Here is a 5,271-nt window from a genome sequence, read left to right on the forward strand (position 1 = left end):
TGCTGAGTGATCAACCGTAGCTTTAACAACCAACTATTTTTTTCTTACATTTTTAGATTTTACTTCTGCTTTGATCACACCTACTATGAATGTAGCTAAATCTGTTTTTTTCCACATACATCCTGTCATTCGTTCTTTGATGTTGTTTATGTTACCATACCTTGTAACACCGCAGTAAAGATAGTTTGCGGTTTGATATTCGGATTTCTTTTGGCTATAAATACACAACGCGCTGTCATAAACATGCAAATAATCCCGAATGTGGTTCTCCATGATTTGTGAATTCTGGTGATGATGTGCCTTTTGGCCGAAATTTTATTTTATTTTTTCGACTCTTAATTTTATAATGCTTATAGCCCCGAAAGTTGGAAACTTAGCAGACTGAAACCAGTGTCATGTGAACCAGCTTGATCTGTGAATTTTTTCACAGCAAAGCTCTTGTCCGTAACCCCCTTGGTAAGTCCGCTATAGTAAGGAATGTGAAAAATATGCGCTCTTCATGTTTAACGTATTTTGCCATTAAACACGCAGACTGCTCAAATACAAAAACATTGTTTTTAAGTCAAACTCGATTTGTGAAAACTTTCACAATCGCTATTTATTGCGTAACAGTGTTCCTTATGCTCTGCTCTCTTTTTCTTCTATCAGTACTGGTCAGCTGACCCTTCCCTGAGTCATATTATTCACTATTCTGATCTGTGAAAACTTTCACAATTCAGTACTGGTCAGCTGACCCTTCCCTGAGTCACTAACATCACTATTCTGATCTGTGAAAATATTCACAGGTCAGTACTGGTCAGTTGACCCTTCCCTGAGTCACTAACATCACTATTCTGATCTGTGAAAACTTTCACAGTTCAGTACTGGTCAGCTGACCCTTCTGTGGGTCATGTAAATTACTATTTTGATCTGTGAAAACTTTCACAGGTTAGCACTGGTCAGCTGACCCTTCCCGTAGTCATATTAATCACTATTCTGATCTGTGAAAACTTTCACAGTTCAGTATTGGTCAGCTGACCCTTTCCTGGGTCACTAACATCACTATTCTGATCTGTGAAAATGTTCACAGGTCAGTACTGGTCAGCTGGCCCTTCCCTAAATCACTAACATCACTATTCTGATCTGTGAAAACTTTCACAGTTCAGTACTGGTCAGCTGACCCTTCTGTGAGTCACTAACATCACTATTCTGATCTGTGAAAACTTTCACAGTTCAGTACTGGTCAGCTGACCCTTCCCTGAGTCACTAACATCACTATTCTGATCTGTGAAAATATTCACAGGTCAGTACTGGTCAGCTGGCCCTTTCCTGAGTCATATTAATCACTATTCTGATCTGTGAAAACTTTCACAGGTCAGTATTGGTCAGCTGACTCTTTCCTGGGTCACTAACATCACTGTTCTGATCTGTGAACATTTTCACAGGTCAGTACTGGTCAGCTGAACATTCCCTGAGTCAGTAACATCACTATTTTAATCTGTGAAAAAATTCACAGTTCAATTTGGGTCAGAATAGTGATGTACATGAATCAGGAAATGGTCAGCTGACCAGTACTGAACTGTGAAAGTTTTCACAGATCAGAATAGTGATTTTAGTGACTCAGGGAAGGGTCAGCTGACCAGTACTGAACTGTGAAAGTTTTCACAGATCAGAATAGTGATGTTAGTGACTCAGGAAAGGGTCAGCTGACCAGTACTGAACTGTGAAAGTTTTCACAGATCAGAATAGTGATGTTAGTGACCCAGGAAAGGGTCAGCTGACCAGTACTGAACTGTGAAAGTTTTCACAGATCAGAATAGTGATGTTAGTGACTCAGGGAAGGGTCAGCTGACCAGTACTGAACTGTGAAAGTTTTCACAGATCAGAATAGTGATGTTAGTGACCCAGGAAAGGGTCAGCTGACCAATACTGAACTGTGAAAGTTTTCACAGATCAGAATAGTGAATAATATGACTCAGGGAAGGGTCAGCTGACCAGAACTGAACTGTGAAAGTTTTCACAGATCAGAATAGTGATGTTAGTGACTCAGGGAAGGGTCAGCTGACCAGTACTGAACTGTGAAAGTTTTCACAGATCAGAATAGTGAATAATATGACTCAGGGAAGGGTCAACTGACCAGTACTGAACTGTGAAAGTTTTCACAGATCAGAATAGTGATTTTAGTGACTCAGGGAAGGGTCAGCTGACCAGTACTGAACTGTGAAAGTTTTCACAGATCAGAATAGTGATGTTAGTGACTCAGGAAAGGGTCAGCTGACCAGTACTGAACTGTGAAAGTTTTCACAGATCAGAATAGTGATGTTAGTGACCCAGGAAAGGGTCAGCTGACCAGTACTGAACTGTGAAAGTTTTCACAGATCAGAATAGTGATGTTAGTGACTCAGGGAAGGGTCAGCTGACCAGTACTGAACTGTGAAAGTTTTCACAGATCAGAATAGTGATGTTAGTGACCCAGGAAAGGGTCAGCTGACCAATACTGAACTGTGAAGTTTTCACAGATCAGAATAGTGAATAATATGACTCAGGGAAGGGTCAGCTGACCAGAACTGAACTGTGAAAGTTTTCACAGATCAGAATAGTGATGTTAGTGACTCAGGGAAGGGTCAGCTGACCAGTACTGAACTGTGAAAGTTTTCACAGATCAGAATAGTGAATAATATGACTCAGGGAAGGGTCAACTGACCAGTACTGAACTGTGAAAGTTTTCACAGATCAGAATAGTGAATAATATGACTCAGGGAAGGGTCAGCTGACCAGTACTGAACTGTGAAAGTTTTCACAGATCAGAATAGTGAATAATATGACTCAGGGAAGGGTCAGCTGACCAGTACTGAACTGTGAAAGTTTTCACAGATCAGAATAGTGATGTTAGTGACTCAGGGAAGGGTCAGCTGACCAGTACTGAACTGTGAAAGTTTTCACAGATCAGAATAGTGATGTTAGTGACTCAGGGAAGGGTCAGCTGACCAGTACTGAACTGTGAAAGTTTTCACAGATCAGAATAGTGAATAATATGACTCAGGGAAGGGTCAACTGACCAGTACTGAACTGTGAAAGTTTTCACAGATCAGAATAGTGAATAATATGACTCAGGGAAGGGTCAGCTGACCAGTACTGAACTGTGAAAGTTTTCACAGATCAGAATAGTGAATAATATGACTCAGGGAAGGGTCAGCTGACCAGTACTGAACTGTGAAAGTTTTCACAGATCAGAATAGTGATGTTAGTGACTCAGGGAAGGGTCAGCTGACCAGTACTGAACTGTGAAAGTTTTCACAGATCAGAATAGTGAATAATATGACTCAGGGAAGGGTCAACTGACCAGTACTGAACTGTGAAAGTTTTCACAGATCAGAATAGTGAATAATATGACTCAGGGAAGGGTCAGCTGACCAGTACTGAACTGTGAAAGTTTTCACAGATCAGAATAGTGATGTTAGTGACTCAGGGAAGGGTCAGCTGACCAGTACTGATAGAAGAAAAAGAGAACAGAGCATTAGGAACACTGTTACGCAATAAATAGCGATTGTGAAAGTTTTCACAAATCGAGTTTGACTTAAAAACAATGTTTTTGTATTTGAGCAGTCTGCGTGTTTAATGGCAAAATACGTTAAACATGAAGAGCGCATATTTTTCACATTCCTTACTATAGCGGACTTACCAAGGGGGTTACGGACAAGAGCTTTGCTGTGAAAAAATTCACAGATCAAGCTGGTTCACATGACACTGGTTTCAGTCTGCTAAGTTTCCAACTTTCGGGGCTATAAGCATTATAAAATTAAGAGTCGAAAAAATAAAATAAAATTTCGGCCAAAAGGCACATCATCACCAGAATTCACAAATCATGGAGAACCACATTCGGGATTATTTGCATGTTTATGACAGCGCGTTGTGTATTTATAGCCAAAAGAAATCCGAATATCAAACCGCAAACTATCTTTACTGCGGTCCTTGTAACTCATTTATACTGTTTTCCCTCTCTTTTGACATGCATTTCTCCTCTGCTCTTGCATTTTCTAGCTTTCTAAAAACCTGGCATTGTGTACTATGAAATATTGTTGCTTATGTTCCTATATTGTAAGTCAGCATCACAGAAATCATAAAAATATATAGTATGTGTGGAACAGGGGCCAAAATTGTTTTGATCTGCCACGTTTTGTGATTGACTGTGTCTGCGGCATCACTCCCATTGAGCACTTGTGCAATGCAGTTGACCACATTTTTACAACCCCCACCTATTTAATTTGTTTATTATTAATTTATGCATATGTTGGAGTGTTTGGTATCGTAGATGAGTGCTTTTGAGTTTCAAATGACTGAGTTTTACTGATGTGCTTTATACATTGTTTTTGTGCTTTGTAAATATTATTATGGACAGTGAGATAATTTTACTTAAAAATACTTTAAATAATCTGAAACAAACCCAGTAAATGCATGTAATGCAGTAAATGCATATTATTATGTTGGCTTCCTGAGATTATAGTGTCAATATTTTAATAAATAATATGTCATTTCTGCTCATCAGACATCCACCACTTCAGTTGCTCTGGTCCTTATCTGTAGCAGAGAGAGAGAGAAAAAAATTGTGATTAAAAAAAAAAAAAAATAAATAAATCTAACAATCACCAATACATGTTATGTTCCTTGTCCAATATATTTATTAAATGATATGCACAATTGCTCATCCTACCTTTCAGGTGTAATTTCAGAGTATGGGTTGAAAGACCCAGCTGCTGAATCTTCTATGACTGAAAAATTCTGATACCAATAACCTCTTTCTGTAGATCCTGAAATAATATAGTTAATATTTTTAATTATCATGTTTTCATAACATTTCTGATGTTTGAGAGCTTCATCTTGTACTGCTGCTGAAGTATATTCACTAAAGCATTCACAAAGCTAGACATCTTACCTCTTGATGTAAAATCAAAGAAGTCTTCCTCAAAGAATGATAACCTCCTTTTTCTGTTGAAAGATTAATTGTGTTATTTGTTTGTTTTGTTTTGGGGTTTTTGAACAAGTCACAGAAACAGTTATACATACCTCTTGGCTCCGCAGAGCACCACAATCATCACAACTATAACAATGAGAAGTAGAACAACAGCTCCCAAAATGCCGAAGAAAATAGGGTAGAAACCGTTTCCGGTTATTGATTGAGGACCAGAGGAAGTTTGTCCTTCTGTTGATGGTGAAGATGTAGTTGCACCTGTCGTGGATAATGTAGTTTCCAATGTTGAACCACTTTCAAGTGTAGATGATTGTAATGTGGTG

The 5,271-nt window shown here is 38.7% G+C and overlaps 1 long non-coding RNA gene across 1 annotated transcript; it reads right to left on the minus strand.

Moving 5' to 3' along the window:
* Positions 1 to 3,995: 3,995 nt before the first annotated feature.
* On the minus strand, positions 3,996 to 5,265 carry LOC127160025 (uncharacterized). The gene is made up of 4 exons (XR_007826629.1): positions 5,044 to 5,265; positions 4,913 to 4,965; positions 4,691 to 4,787; positions 3,996 to 4,557 (listed from the first exon to the last, which is right to left on the minus strand). It is a non-coding gene; the product is annotated as an uncharacterized LOC127160025 (long non-coding RNA).
* Positions 5,266 to 5,271: the final 6 nt, after the last annotated feature.

Source organism: Labeo rohita, unplaced genomic scaffold, assembly GCF_022985175.1.
Source record: "Labeo rohita strain BAU-BD-2019 unplaced genomic scaffold, IGBB_LRoh.1.0 scaffold_2776, whole genome shotgun sequence".
Classification (NCBI taxonomy): Eukaryota; Metazoa; Chordata; class Actinopteri; order Cypriniformes; family Cyprinidae; genus Labeo; species Labeo rohita.